This window comes from Pelophylax lessonae (assembly GCF_965119305.1).
Source record: "Pelophylax lessonae genome assembly, chromosome: 2".
NCBI lineage: Eukaryota > Metazoa > Chordata > Amphibia > Anura > Ranidae > Pelophylax > Pelophylax lessonae.
The window spans coordinates 176480065-176497060 of record NC_138769.1 but is presented as its reverse complement, the minus strand read 5'-3'; positions in this window follow the sequence as shown (position 1 = coordinate 176497060).

The following is a 16996-nucleotide window of genomic DNA, read 5'->3' as shown; positions in this document are numbered from 1 at the left end:
GGGGGTCGCAAGCGCTAGACCTGACCACAAATCACACTTATACGGGTATATAGCAAAATGCTATATACTGTATACGGTGTGTGTTATGGCAGGGGGTGTAGGGGTGATCAGGGGGGGGTCAGGGGCTTAAATCTTTATTGGTCGGGTGGCGGGGACCCTAAACCTTCTTGGGACAGAAACTTAGTCGCCTGCGCTAATTCTGATCACAATGACACTAATACAAAAATACAATAACACCGTATATTGCGTTTGTATTAGTGCTGATGTGACAGAGGGTGTAGGGGTTAACGGCGGTGATCAGGGGGGGTTCAGGGGGGATCAGTGGGTTAAATCTTTATTAGGGGGGGGTGGGGGGTAATTTGAGTGGAAAAGGGGGGGTCGCAAGGGCTACACCTGTTCACAAATCACACTTATACAGGTATATAAGTATATGCTATATGCTGTATATAGTGTGTGTTGTGTCAGGTGCTGTAGGGGTTAATTGGGGGGGCGATCGGGGGTGAAATGTGCCTATCTAACTGTGTGTGGGTGTGCTTGGTGCAATACTCACAGTAAGATGTGCTCTCCTCTCACGCTGGATCCAAAAAGACCGTTGTGGGGGGAGGGCACATCTCCTCTAAGCCTGTGTTTACATTTCACAGGCTTAGAGGATGATCTGATTGGGCAGGACCGATCAACAGGTCCAGACCAAAAATGATTGGCCTGGACCTGATGACTGATCGGTTCTGAACCCAATCGAGTCATCGGCGGCGGCGGCGGCGGCGGCGGGGCGCGGGAGCGCGCACAGGGCCGGCAAAAAGTGCTGACGTAGGCCTACGTCAGTTTGCCTGGCCGGGGGTGAGTGCCGACGTAGATCGTCGTGCGCCGGTCGTTAAGTGGTTAACCTATTATGTTAGACAGGTTTATTTGGTTTGTCAGCAGGCTGGTGGGTAAGTATAGCAAACTAAGGGCCGGTTGGTTTCCATACACATACACCTTCTTTAATCCCCTTTTTCTCTTCAGAATGGGACCTGGCCAACTTGTGCCCAAGCAGGCAGATGTCCAGAGAAATTGGAAGCCCTGTGCTTCTCCTTTTTGCCAGGAACCTTTCCCTGCCGCTAGTTCTGTACCAGGTGGAGGAACTGCCCCTACTCTACCAAGTAGCAAAATGTGGGCCAAACCTGGGCGCCAGTGCCTTAAAAGGCTCCGCCTGACCCAAGATTGCTGTAAGAGTCACATGGGGTGGCAGCATCCAATGGGATAGCTCCCCAGTGACTCAGGAAACCACTAAGGAACACTGTTCCTCTTGACTTCCTCTTCAACTGCAGTGCTGCTGTGGAAGAGTGCCACCTGCAGTGGAGAAAATAGACTGCACCTGCCTACATAAGTATCTGAATTTGTCTTGATAGCCAATTATTGCAATCACCTATACCAGTGCTGGATTTATAGAGGGGCAATTGCCTTAGGCCCCCCTGCAAGAGGGGGCCCTAGACTTTCTTTATAAAATGTTTTTATTTATTTTCCCTGGAGACTTCAGTAGTGTGTCCAGTTTGCAGCCTTTACCAAGGTCCGGTCTTGTCTCACTCCACCTAAACAGGCAGTTTTATTACTTGGTGAAGGACTTCGAATATATTCAAGCATGATGGTCTCTAGTTATTCAGCAGAAAGGTTGTTTAAACAAATTGGCAATGATAACTAATCTGAGAACCATGATGACCCATGAAAGACTAAGTGCTCTGTGCCCACTGGCTATCAAGAGCAGTGTCCTCAAAATGATACAGGTTGATGAGTTCAGCAGCCCATAGATTGTTTGATTTGTTTCCTTCCTTAATGGGTGGAAGGAAAGAAAGCTGAGAGGGCATTTGTGGGAGAACAGTGGGGGCAGTTGTGAAAGAGCTGGGGGCATTTGTAAGAGAGAGGTGGGCATCTGTGAGAGGTGAGAGAGCTGGGGGCAATTGTGAGAAATCTTGGGGGGATATTTTTGAGAGGTGAGAGAGCTCTTTAAGACTAAGACCATCATTAAGCCTTTGGTCACACCCACATTTTATGGCGGCACATGCAGCTTACTTCCGCCTTCAATTGTCCCTCATTCTGAAGTTTAAAAGTTGGGAGGTATGGTCTAAATCCAGCAATGGCATTACAGCATTACAAATAAAGCAGCTCTTAAACTGGGAGATGAAGGGGAAGGACTGGGAACCAATCCGGTGTGCTGTTTGCAAATGTGTTTCTCAAGAACATGCTGATAAGAGGAGAGAGCAGAGCGAGTAAAGGTAATACCTCAGCAGCCTGTTGCTGCTTATTTATTGTCCAGTCAGAAGGCTACAGCTGGATAGTAAAGCTAAGTACAGCTTTCCAAAGTTCTCATGTATTAAAGCATCCCCTGTGCCAAATGTAGAGCACACACCCCAGCACTGCAGGAACTAGCACTTTGTTGGGTACAAAACCCATGCATGTGCTGTGTGCTAGGTCTGTACCAGATGTATGGTAGGGTCACTCACACTTGGAGTTTTCTGACAGGCTTGAGAGAGGGGCTGCACACGGCCAACAGGTATGACATTTGAAATAAGTTCCTTAAAAAGGTTGCACAGTGATTTTTTAGACTACTGGTAATTCCAAAATGCATGGGATATTTTATTGGAAAAGCAAACTTAGCCTTTAAAGTATATATGCACGTTTTACAAAAATGTTACCCAACTGCCCTACCTAGCCCCCTTTTTACACACAGATTTCCCCCTACTGCAGGTCCATGTAGGCAGGTGCAGTCTGTTTTCTCCACTGTAGGTGGCCCTCATCCACAGTGCAGAGGGAGAGGAAGTCAAGAGGAACATGGTTCCTCTATAGTTTAATGGATCACTGGCGCAGCGATCCTGTTGAATGCTGACAGCCCATGTGATTCTGGTGGCCGTCTTGGGTCAAGCAGAGTCTATTTAAGACCCTGGCTCCTGGGTTTGGCACACGTTTAGCATGTGGGGACAGGTCAACCGTCTGTCAGGGACAGTATTAACAACAGGGAAAGGTTTTGGATGAAAAGGGAAAGAATAGAGATCCACCACATCTCCTGGAAACCTCCCTGCTGAGGCTCAGACCAGCCAGACCACATTCCACCACACAAGACAGATACTGTTAGTTTGGCTGTAATCTGTTCTGTTACAATCTGCTGTTCACTTGTGAGTGTTCCTGGTTGGGCTGTCTTCCGCTGAGCTTGGTATTAATTGTTGTATTCTGTCTACAATACAAGTTCTTTCAATCTACAACTGGACTGTGCATGCGTTACTGACGCCGCAGACGCTGCACCCTCCCACATCCGTACCTACCTCCATGGCTGTGGTGAGGAGTCAAGGTGCATGTGTACCTAACTTCCTTTTCATTTTCCAGAGTTTGTTTCTTTGCACCAAAAACTAGCGTTGAAGCTTTACACACTGTAAAACGCTTTAGATCATCTCATAACATACAAGTGTACAAAACACAATTAAAATGTTTAACCGTTGCCGACTACTCACAGTATATTTACTGCGGCAGTCAGCCCCGGCCAGGCAGAGTGACGTAGGTCTACGTCGCTCGCCTGTCACTCCTTTTAGAGCCAATATCGGGCGAGCGCTCGTTCACAGAGGAGTGCGGGCGTGTGACCGGCGGACCCGATGTCCGCCGGTCACACTACGATCGCCGGTACAGCGGGAGAAAGACAGAGCGGCTTATGTAAACAAGCCGCCTGTCATTCTCCCCTGTGTAAAAATGAAGATCAGACGGTTCTACTATGTAGAACCGTTGATCTTTGTTTTTACACTAGGAGACCTGTCCCCCTACAGTTAGAATCACGCCCCTAGGACACACTTAACCCCTCCCTGTCCAATACAGTTAACCCCTTCCCTGCCAGTGTCATTTTTGCAGTAACAGTGCATATATATAGCACTGATTACTGCAGTTATGTCACTGGTACCCCCAAAAGTGTCAAAAATGTCAGTCAAGGGTCCGATCTGTCCGCCGCAATGTCGCAGTACCGCAAAAAAATCGCAGATCGCCGCCATTACTCGTTAAAAAAAAAAACACCAAAAATGACAAAAATCTTTCCCTTTGTTAGTAAACGCGATAACTTTTGCGCAAACCAATCAAAATACGCTTTTTGCGATTTTTTTTACCAAACATATGTAGCGTAAAACAATTTGGCCGAAAATGTTAAAAAATTTTGATTTTTACATTTTTTTGGGGGGTGGGGGGGGGGATTTCATATAAAAAAAAGTGAAAAATATTGTTATTTTTGCAAAAATTACGCTCCTTTTTTGTTTATAGCGCATGATCAAAAAATCGCACAGGTGATCAAATACCACCAAAAGAAAGCTCTGTTTGTGGGAAAAAAAGGATGTGAAATTCGTTTAGGTACAGCGTCGAACGACCGCGCAATTGTCCGTCAAAGTCACGCAGTAAAAAATCGCAAAAAAACCCCTGGTCAGGAAGGGGGTAAAATCTTCCGGGGCTTAAGTGGTTAAAATGCATTCTTATAAATACAGGAGACTGGAGGAGCCTGGAGTTTTGCTTAACGTTTCCTTAAAACATGTATTCAATACAAATATGTGCTTCTTTACAACTTTGAAGAACTGGTAATGTACCCGCACTGGTTTACTACTACTGTATATGGCTGATTTACTACTATGAGACCGTATTGCCCTTGTCAGGGTCATAAAGCAATGCTATGAAATTGCAACAGAGCAAAACATTTGAACAAAAGCCCTTTAGCATACTACTGTTCTAACAGTGTTGGCTTTCAATATGAGGTCAGTGTAAAAAGATAGCCAGCTAGGAAAACTAAATGTGACACGTGTTGTTTGAAGACTCACACCTGTCTGCGTCTCTTCCACCACATTGCTCTTGGAATGTCACAAACTACATGTAACACGTGCCAATTGGGACATCAAAAGGACATCAGAGTTCAACTACATATATTAAGGATGGAAGAATGCCAGCCTTTGAATTTAGATATACGGTTAACTGCTAACTTTGATGCACAGTTTTTTTCATTTGTTAGTGTATTTTACCCAAGAAGACTAATTGCCTTTTACATTACAAAAGCTTAAAATGATACTATACCCTGGTTTTAAAAAGTGTATTAAAGTTTGTATTTATAAAGTGGAACTTCACCCAAAAGGGGAAGTTCTGCTTAAGGTCCTTCTCCACCTCTCCTCTGCCACATTTGGCATGTCATTTTGTTTTGGGGGGGGGGGGGGGTGGCAGGTACCTAATTTTTATAGCCTAGGTCAGCCTTTTTCAACCAGTGTGCCAGAGCACCCTAGGGTGCCTTCTAGGTTCTTCAGGGGAGCCTTGGCAAAATGCCAAAAAATTGCCCCAAATTTTTAACAAGCCAGAGGATGGATCAAGCCTGTATTTTTGTTACACAAAGTCGAACATTTTTATTGTGCAGCATTAAAAACCTTGGGCACTGGGTGGGTCAGCTAACCACCAATGACATCATACAGTAGGTGGATAAGGAGGACATCGGGGGTCTGAAGATGTCCTTGTTTGCCCCTCCCCTCAGCACTGGGATCATGTTAGCTGATGGAGAAAAACTGAAGGAGAAGAGAAATGCTGAAGTACCAGTCTGTACCAATATGCAAAGGTGTATTTGCTTTGGAGGAATTATTAACCTCTAATGTTGGCTGTCCTATCAGTGTAGATGCTACTGTGATATGAAAAAATGATTTGTTTCCTTTTTTACATTTTAGAATGTAAAAAACGAAGGGGTGCCTCAAGGTTGGGCAGAATTTCAAAGGGTGCCTTGACTGAAAAAAGGTTGAGAAACACTGGCCTAGGTGATCCGCTGAAGTTCTCCTCTCCCCCTCCCTCCCTGCAGTCTTCTGGGACAAGTCACAGGTACCAGAAGCCTATGGGATCATTCAAAAAGCATGGCCCAGATGCCGCAAGCAGCACAGCCAGTTATCCACAGTTAAAGGGGTTGTAAAGTCAGAAGGTTTTTTTTATCTTATTGCATTTTATGCATTAAGATGAAAAGTCTTCTTTGTGTAGCAGCTGCCCCAGCACCCCCTAATATCTACCTGAGCCCCATTAATGTCCAGGGATTAGTGATGAGCCGAACACCCCCCTGTTCGGTTTGCACCAAAACATCTTGTACAGGGGAAATGTTCTAGCGAACATACAAGCAATCACAAGTCCACATTTTAACCACTTAAGCCCCGGAAGATTTTACCCCCTTCCTGACCAGGGGGTATTTTGCGATTCGGCACTGCGCGAATTTAACGGACAATTGCGCGGTTATGCGAGGCTGTACCCAAATGAAATTGACGTCCTTTTTTCCCCCACAAACAGAGCTTTCTTTTGGTGGTATTTGATCACCTGTGCGATTTTTTGATCATGCGCTGCGCTATAAACAAAAAAAGAGCGACAATTTTGCAAAAATAACAATATTTTTCACATTTTTTTTATATGAAATCCCCCCCCCCCCCCAAAAAAAATGTAAAAATCTAAATTTTTTAACATTTTAGGCCAATTTGTTTTCGGCTACATATTTTTGGTAAAAAAAATCCCAATAAGCGTATTTTGATTGGTTGGATTGCACACCCCTAGCTATGATGCCTCGAATCTGGCACTTGCTATGGCGAATCTGGCGATGTGCTATGTTTCTATTTACCAATTAGTATTTTTGCTATATTTCTATCATATAATTGCGCTTTATCAAGCTTAGGGCCACTGGCTATACACTTTTCCCCTTCTTTTCTTTATTTATATCTGTAAAGAAAAGCGCACGCAACCTCGGGCAATAACGCTTTAATAAAGGACAATAAAACAGTACATTGGAATTGCACTCACACTTTTCCTTTAAGACAATCGCTTTACAGCATTCCAACAGGAGCTACTCACTCCTCCCGTCCCTCCAGATGGTGACTCTGCGGTCTCCTCATCCGCGGCTGCCACCGCTGTATCCCCGCTCTCCTTCACTTCCTGTGTTGCCTGGTCACCGGATGCCGGTTCTAGTGCGCCTGCACACTATACCAACGTGATCTACGGCGCCTCAGGAGAGCCTCAGCCAAGGCCGGAGCCACAAGTTGTACGGAGCTGCGAGGTGGGGGATTCAAGACACGGGTGCACTGCCTCTGCTGTTACTACGGACAACGCGTTTCGGAGGCTGAGCCTCCTTCCTCAGGTCCCACCCTGCTTCCTGCTAACGCCCTTCCCTATATACCCGGGATACCATCGGCCCTAATTATATAGTTGTGTATTCTTAAAGGGGCCAGTAACCGATAATCCTTATCCACCTTGGCTGGGACGGGAGAAGCAAGGGGCTATCCACTTTTAAAAAACATATATTAAAAAACATATATTAAAAATACAGTTTAAGATACAATTTAAAATACAATTTAAAACAGTACAATACCAGCGCAGATATTAACCAGAGCTACTATAGATACATGTTTGGATATCACATTCCCTACATAGCAATGGTTGTCTCCTGCTTAAAATACATAAACGTATCCTAAAAGTATATCAGCATTTCCTAATACCAATAGTCGACAGATCATACTAATTCCACATTATCTCTTATCCATCATGCCATGTAGTATATTTGGTTGGCCTATATGGAGTAGTATTTTCATATACTAATTGATATTTGTATATGTGCCATATGGAATTGAATCTTATTTTATTGTATTTTAATGAGACTAGTATCCTTTTTTATTTTTTTTTTTTTTTATTTATTATGTGTATTATCCTGACTTATGAAATTATTTTGGTAGATGGATGAGAGATAATGTGGAATTAATATGATCTGTCGACTATTGGTATTAGGAAATGCTGATATACTTTTAGGATACGTTTATGTATTTTAAGCAGGAGACAACCATTGCTATGTAGGGAATGTGATATCCAAACATGTATCTATAGTAGCTCTGGTTAATATCTGCGCTGGTATTGTACTGTTTTAAATTGTATTTTAAATTGTATCTTAAACTGTATTTTTAATATATGTTTTTTAATATATGTTTTTTAAAAGTGGATAGCCCCTTGCTTCTCCCGTCCCAGCCAAGGTGGATAAGGATTATCGGTTACTGGCCCCTTTAAGAATACACAACTATATAATTAGGGCCGATGGTATCCCGGGTATATAGGGAAGGGCGTTAGCAGGAAGCAAGGTGGGACCTGAGGAAGGAGGCTCAGCCTCCGAAACGCGTTGTCCGTAGTAACAGCAGAGGCAGTGCACCCGTGTCTTGAATCCCCCACCTCGCAGCTCCGTACAACTTGTGGCTCCGGCCTTGGCTGAGGCTCTCCTGAGGCGCCGTAGATCACGTTGGTATAGTGTGCAGGCGCACTAGAACCGGCATCCGGTGACCAGGCAACACAGGAAGTGAAGGAGAGCGGGGATACAGCGGTGGCAGCCGCGGATGAGGAGACCGCAGAGTCACCATCTGGAGGGACGGGAGGAGTGAGTAGCTCCTGTTGGAATGCTGTAAAGCGATTGTCTTAAAGGAAAAGTGTGAGTGCAATTCCAATGTACTGTTTTATTGTCCTTTATTAAAGCGTTATTGCCCGAGGTTGCGTGCGCTTTTCTTTACAGATTTGAATTGTTTTGATCCGCCCCCCCCCCCCCCCCCCCCCAGTGGAGTGAGAGAGGAGCAGCAGCAACCAGGACATTTCAGCCAAAAAAACATACAAACAAAGGAGGTGAATACATGGACAGCGCCATGGGCTGGTGAAGTACTCCTCTTTGTACTTGTTGCATATCAGCATGTGCAGGATCTGTCCTTTTTGATTGTTATTTTCTTTATTTATAATTAGTGTTGAGCGAACACGGACTGTATTATTCGTGTTCGTACCGAATAATTGGATTTTTTTTACCCGAACACGGACACGGACACTTTACTGTATGTTCGGGTAAAAATCCGTGTTCGGTCGTTTTATTTCCGGGTTTTGCATGCTTTGGCGCTCTTTTCATGGCGGGCTTTCAACAGCCAATCAACAATCGTTTAACTGGTGTGCCTTAAGCCATCCCAGCCATGCCTGCAAATGTCTTAGTAGCTGTGATTGGCCGTCTGAAGCATGTGACCAAGTCTTTATAAGTTCGAGGCAGCCGCCGCAGCAGCGTCATTCTGCTGCTTAGCTAAGGGACAGAGCACACATCAATGTGCTGGCTGCTGATTAGGGAAAGATAGGCAGGAAAAAACCATTTGTGTCCGGATAGAATTGAGGGACAGGTCGGAGTGTTTAGGCAGGGCGAGTTGTAGGCATTTTAGGGATAGAGTCTGCTGAATTATAGGGTCAGTGTCTTCTACAAACTACAATCGATATTGCTGTGTGGGGGGTGGGGTGAATCTGCACTCAATCCTGATCTACGATCTCTTCTCAATCCTGTTAGGGACAGAGTCTGCTGAATTTTAGGGAAACTGTGTTCTACAAACTACAATCGATATTGCTGTGTGGTGTGGGATTGGAGATAGGCAGGTGTCAGTGATCCACATCCATTTTTCTGTGTGTGAGCTGCAGTGAACACAATCTTTTTGGGCTGCAGTGAACACAATCTTTTTGGGCTGCAGTGAACACAATCTTTTTGGGCTGCAGTGAACACAATCTTTTTGGGGTGCAGTGAACAAAATCTTTTTGGGGTGCAGTGAACACAATCCTTTTTGGTGTGCAGTGAACACAATCTTTGTGGGGTGCAGTGAACAAAATCCTTTGTGGGGTGCAGTGAACACAATCTTTTTGGGGTGCAGTGAACAAAATCCTTTTTGGGGTGCAGTGAACAACATCCTTTTTGGGGTGCAGTGAACACAATCTTTTTGGGGTGCAGTGAACAAAATCCTTTGTGGGGTGCAGTGAACACAATCTTTTTGGGGTGCAGTGAACACAATCTTTTTGGGGTGGAGTGAACAACATCCTTTTTGGGGTGCAGTGAACAAAATCCTTTTTGGGGTGCAGTGAACAAAATCATTTTTGGGGTGCAGTGAACACAATCTTTTTGGGGTGCAGTGAACACAATCTTTGTGGGGTGCAGTGAACACAATCTTTTTGGGGTGGAGTGAACAACATCCTTTTTGGGGTGCAGTGAACAACATCCTTTTTGGGGTGCAGTGAACACAATCTTTTTGGGGTGCAGTGAACACAATCTTTGTGGGGTACAGTGAACAGAATCTTTGTGGGGTGCAGTGAACACAATCTTTGGGGGGTACAGTGAACACAATCTTTTTGGGGTGCAGTGAACACAATCTTTGTGGGGTGCAGTGAACACAATCTTTTTGGGGTGGAGTGAACAAAATCATTTTTGGGGTGCAGTGAACAACATCCTTTTTGGGGTGCAGTGATCAAAATCCTTTTTGGGGTGCAGTGAACACAATCTTTTTGGGGTGCAGTGAACAAAATCCTTTGTGGGGTGCAGTGAACAGAATCTTTGTGGGGTGCAGTGAACACAATCTTTGGGGGGGTACAGTGAACACAATCTTTTTGGGGTGCAGTGAACACAATCTTTGTGGGGTACAGTGAACAGAATCTTTGTGGGGTGCAGTGAACACAATCTTTGGGGGGTACAGTGAACACAATCTTTTTGGGGTGCAGTGAACACAATCTTTGGGGGGTACAGTGAACACAATCTTTTTGGGGTGCAGTGAACACAATCTTTGTGGGGTGCAGTGAACACAATCTTTGGGGGGGTACAGTGAACACAATCTTTTTGGGGTGCAGTGAACAACATCCTTTTAGGGTGCAGTGAACACAATCTTTGTGGGGTGCAGTGAACAACATCCTTTTAGGGTGCAGTGAACACAATCTTTGTGGGGTACAGTGAACAGAATCTTTGTGGGGTGCAGTGAACACAATCTTTGGGGGGTACAGTGAACACAATCTTTGTGAGGTGCAGTGAACACAATCTTTGTGGGGTGCAGTGAACACAATCATTGTGGGGTGCAGTGAACTCAATCTTTGTGGGGTACAGTGAACACAATCTCATACTTCTGAAGATTTGAGGGTGCTGCCTGTTCCATACTCCCCCTACTCCTCATCTAGCCTTTTAGGGGTACAAACAATAGTAATTGGGGCCTAGTGTGGTTGTGTACGTGTGATATACATACACTTTTTTTGGATCATATTTTCTATTCCGCTATTTAATCAAAAACCTTTGGGGATCAGTTAAATTGGGGGATAGTCTGTGTTGGTACGTGTGAGAGAGATCCACCTTTCCAAGTTGTTGGGGTTCATCTCATACTTCTGAAGGTTTGAGGGTGCTGCCTGTTCCATACTCCCCCTACTCCTAGCCTTTTAGGGGTACAAACAATAGTAATTGGGGCCTAGTGTGGTTGTGTACGTGTGATATACATACACTTTTTTTGGATCATATTTTCTATTCCGCTATTTAATCAAAAACCTTTGGGGATCAGTTAAATTGGGGGATAGTCTGTGTTGGTACGTGTGAGAGAGATCCACCTTTCCAAGTTGTTGGGGTTCATCTCATACTTCTGAAGGTTTGAGGGTGCTGCCTGTTCCATACCCCCCCTACTCCTCATCTAGCCTTTTAGGGGTACAAACAATAGTAATTGGGGCCTAGTGTGGTTGTGTACGTGTGATATACATACACTTTTTTTGGATCATATTTTCTATTCCGCTATTTAATCAAAAACCTTTGGGGATCAGTTAAATTGGGGGATAGTCTGTGTTGGTACGTGTGAGAGAGATCCACCTTTCCAAGTTGTTGGGGTTCATCTCATACTTCTGAAGGTTTGAGGGTGCTGCCTGTTCCATACCCCCCCTACTCCTCATCTAGCCTTTTAGGGGTACAAACAATAGTAATTGGGGCCTAGTGTGGTTGTGTACGTGTGATATACATACACTTTTTTTGGATCATATTTTCTATTCCGCTATTTAATCAAAAACCTTTGGGGATCAGTTAAATTGGGGGATAGTCTGTGTTGGTACGTGTGAGAGAGATCCACCTTTCCAAGTTGTTGGGGTTCATCTCATACTTCTGAAGGTTTGAGGGTGCTGCCTGTTCCATACCCCCCCTACTCCTCATCTAGCCTTTTAGGGGTACAAACAATAGTAATTGGGGCCTAGTGTGGTTGTGTACGTGTGATATACATACACTTTTTTTGGATCATATTTTCTATTCCGCTATTTAATCAAAAACCTTTGGGGATCAGTTAAATTGGGGGATAGTCTGTGTTGGTACGTGTGAGAGAGATCCACCTTTCCAAGTTGTTGGGGTTCATCTCATACTTCTGAAGGTTTGAGGGTGCTGCCTGTTCCATACCCCCCCTACTCCTCATCTAGCCTTTTAGGGGTACAAACAATAGTAATTGGGGCCTAGTGTGGTTGTGTACGTGTGATATACATACACTTTTTTTGGATCATATTTTCTATTCCGCTATTTAATCAAAAACCTTTGGGGATCAGTTAAATTGGGGGATAGTCTGTGTTGGTACGTGTGAGAGAGATCCACCTTTCCAAGTTTTTGGGGTTCATCTCATACTTCTGAAGATTTGAGGGTGCTGCCTGTTCCATACCCCCCCTACTCCTCATCTAGCCTTTTAGGGGTACAAACAATAGTAATTGGGGCCTAGTGTGGTTGTGTACGTGTGATATACATACACTTTTTTTGGATCATATTTTCTATTCCGCTATTTAATCAAAAACCTTTGGGGATCAGTTAAATTGGGGGATAGTCTGTGTTGGTACGTGTGAGAGAGATCCACCTTTCCAAGTTGTTGGGGTTCATCTCATACTTCTGAAGGTTTGAGGGTGCTGCCTGTTCCATACTCCCCCTACTCCTAGCCTTTTAGGGGTACAAACAATAGTAATTGGGGCCTAGTGTGGTTGTGTACGTGTGATATACATACACTTTTTTTGGATCATATTTTCTATTCCGCTATTTAATCAAAAACCTTTGGGGATCAGTTAAATTGGGGGATAGTCTGTGTTGGTACGTGTGAGAGAGATCCACCTTTCCAAGTTGTTGGGGTTCATCTCATACTTCTGAAGGTTTGAGGGTGCTGCCTGTTCCATACTCCCCCTACTCCTCATCTAGCCTTTTAGGGGTACAAACAATAGTAATTGGGGCCCAGTGTGGTTGTGTACGTGTGATATACATACACTTTTTTTGGATCATATTTTCTATTCCGCTATTTAATCAAAAACCTTTGGGGATCAGTTAAATTGGGGGATAGTCTGTGTTGGTACGTGTGAGAGAGATCCACCTTTCCAAGTTGTTGGGGTTCATCTCATACTTCTGAAGGTTTTAGGGTGCTGCCTGTTCCATACCCCCCCTACTCCTCATCTAGCCTTTTAGGGGTACAAACAATAGTAATTGGGGCCTAGTGTGGTTGTGTACGTGTGATATACATACACTTTTTTTGGATCATATTTTCTATTCCGCTATTTAATCAAAAACCTTTGGGGATCAGTTAAATTGGGGGATAGTCTGTGTTGGTACGTGTGAGAGAGATCCACCTTTCCAAGTTGTTGGGGTTCATCTCATACTTCTGAAGGTTTGAGGGTGCTGCCTGTTCCATACTCCCCCTACTCCTCATCTAGCCTTTTAGGGGTACAAACAATAGTAATTGGGGCCCAGTGTGGTTGTGTACGTGTGATATACATACACTTTTTTTGGATCATATTTTCTATTCCGCTATTTAATCAAAAACCTTTGGAGATCAGTTAAATTGGGGGATAGTCTGTGTTGGTACGTGTGAGAGAGATCCACCTTTCCAAGTTGTTGGGGTTCATCTCATACTTCTGAAGGTTTGAGGGTGCTGCCTGTTCCATACTCCCCCTACTCCTCATCTAGCCTTTTAGGGGTACAAACAATAGTAATTGGGGCCCAGTGTGGTTGTGTACGTGTGATATACATACACTTTTTTTGGATCATATTTTCTATTCCGCTATTTAATCAAAAACCTTTGGGGATCAGTTAAATTGGGGGATAGTCTGTGTTGGTACGTGTGAGAGAGATCCACCTTTCCAAGTTGTTGGGGTTCATCTCATACTTCTGAAGGTTTGAGGGTGCTGCCTGTTCCATACCCCCCCTACTCCTCATCTAGCCTTTTAGGGGTACAAACAATAGTAATTGGGGCCTAGTGTGGTTGTGTACGTGTGATATACATACACTTTTTTTGGATCATATTTTCTATTCCGCTATTTAATCAAAAACCTTTGGGGATCAGTTAAATTGGGGGATAGTCTGTGTTGGTACGTGTGAGAGAGATCCACCTTTCCAAGTTGTTGGGGTTCATCTCATACTTCTGAAGGTTTGAGGGTGCTGCCTGTTCCATACCCCCCCTACTCCTCATCTAGCCTTTTAGGGGTACAAACAATAGTAATTGGGGCCTAGTGTGGTTGTGTACGTGTGATATACATACACTTTTTTTGGATCATATTTTCTATTCCGCTATTTAATCAAAAACCTTTGGGGATCAGTTAAATTGGGGGATAGTCTGTGTTGGTACGTGTGAGAGAGATCCACCTTTCCAAGTTTTTGGGGTTCATCTCATACTTCTGAAGATTTGAGGGTGCTGCCTGTTCCATACCCCCCCTACTCCTCATCTAGCCTTTTAGGGGTACAAACAATAGTAATTGGGGCCTAGTGTGGTTGTGTACGTGTGATATACATACACTTTTTTTGGATCATATTTTCTATTCCGCTATTTAATCAAAAACCTTTGGGGATCAGTTAAATTGGGGGATAGTCTGTGTTGGTACGTGTGAGAGAGATCCACCTTTCCAAGTTGTTGGGGTTCATATCATACTTCTGAAGGTTTGAGGGTGCTGCCTGTTCCATACTCCCCCTACTCCTAGCCTTTTAGGGGTACAAACAATAGTAATTGGGGCCTAGTGTGGTTGTGTACGTGTGATATACATACACTTTTTTTGGATCATATTTTCTATTCCGCTATTTAATCAAAAACCTTTGGGGATCAGTTAAATTGGGGGATAGTCTGTGTTGGTACGTGTGAGAGAGATCCACCTTTCCAAGTTGTTGGGGTTCATCTCATACTTCTGAAGGTTTGAGGGTGCTGCCTGTTCCATACTCCCCCTACTCCTCATCTAGCCTTTTAGGGGTACAAACAATAGTAATTGGGGCCCAGTGTGGTTGTGTACGTGTGATATACATACACTTTTTTTGGATCATATTTTCTATTCCGCTATTTAATCAAAAACCTTTGGGGATCAGTTAAATTGGGGGATAGTCTGTGTTGGTACGTGTGAGAGAGATCCACCTTTCCAAGTTGTTGGGGTTCATCTCATACTTCTGAAGGTTTTAGGGTGCTGCCTGTTCCATACCCCCCCTACTCCTCATCTAGCCTTTTAGGGGTACAAACAATAGTAATTGGGGCCTAGTGTGGTTGTGTACGTGTGATATACATACACTTTTTTTGGATCATATTTTCTATTCCGCTATTTAATCAAAAACCTTTGGGGATCAGTTAAATTGGGGGATAGTCTGTGTTGGTACGTGTGAGAGAGATCCACCTTTCCAAGTTGTTGGGGTTCATCTCATACTTCTGAAGGTTTGAGGGTGCTGCCTGTTCCATACTCCCCCTACTCCTCATCTAGCCTTTTAGGGGTACAAACAATAGTAATTGGGGCCCAGTGTGGTTGTGTACGTGTGATATACATACACTTTTTTTGGATCATATTTTCTATTCCGCTATTTAATCAAAAACCTTTGGGGATCAGTTAAATTGGGGGATAGTCTGTGTTGGTACGTGTGAGAGAGATCCACCTTTCCAAGTTGTTGGGGTTCATCTCATACTTCTGAAGGTTTGAGGGTGCTGCCTGTTCCATACTCCCCCTACTCCTCATCTAGCCTTTTAGGGGTACAAACAATAGTAATTGGGGCCCAGTGTGGTTGTGTACGTGTGATATACATACACTTTTTTTGGATCATATTTTCTATTCCGCTATTTAATCAAAAACCTTTGGGGATCAGTTAAATTGGGGGATAGTCTGTGTTGGTACGTGTGAGAGAGATCCACCTTTCCAAGTTGTTGGGGTTCATCTCATACTTCTGAAGGTTTGAGGGTGCTGCCTGTTCCATACCCCCCCTACTTCTCATCTAGCCTTTTAGGGGTACAAACAATAGTAATTGGGGCCTAGTGTGGTTGTGTACGTGTGATATACATACACTTTTTTTGGATCATATTTTCTATTCCGCTATTTAATCAAAAACCTTTGGGGATCAGTTAAATTGGGGGATAGTCTGTGTTGGTACGTGTGAGAGAGATCCACCTTTCCAAGTTGTTGGGGTTCATCTCATACTTCTGAAGGTTTGAGGGTGCTGCCTGTTCCATACCCCCCCTACTCCTCATCTAGCCTTTTAGAGGTACAAACAATAGTAATTGGGGCCTAGTGTGGTTGTGTACGTGTGATATACATACACTTTTTTTGGATCATATTTTCTATTCCGCTATTTAATCAAAAACCTTTGGGGATCAGTTAAATTGGGGGATAGTCTGTGTTGGTACGTGTGAGAGAGATCCACCTTTCCAAGTTTTTGGGGTTCATCTCATACTTCTGAAGATTTGAGGGTGCTGCCTGTTCCATACCCCCCCTACTCCTCATCTAGCCTTTTAGGGGTACAAACAATAGTAATTGGGGCCTAGTGTGGTTGTGTACGTGTGATATACATACACTTTTTTTGGATCATATTTTCTATTCCGCTATTTAATCAAAAACCTTTGGGGATCAGTTAAATTGGGGGATAGTCTGTGTTGGTACGTGTGAGAGAGATCCACCTTTCCAAGTTGTTGGGGTTCATCTCATACTTCTGAAGGTTTGAGGGTGCTGCCTGTTCCATACTCCCCCTACTCCTAGCCTTTTAGGGGTACAAACAATAGTAATTGGGGCCTAGTGTGGTTGTGTACGTGTGATATACATACACTTTTTTTGGATCATATTTTCTATTCCGCTATTTAATCAAAAACCTTTGGGGATCAGTTAAATTGGGGGATAGTCTGTGTTGGTACGTGTGAGAGAGATCCACCTTTCCAAGTTGTTGGGGTTCATCTCATACTTCTGAAGGTTTGAGGGTGCT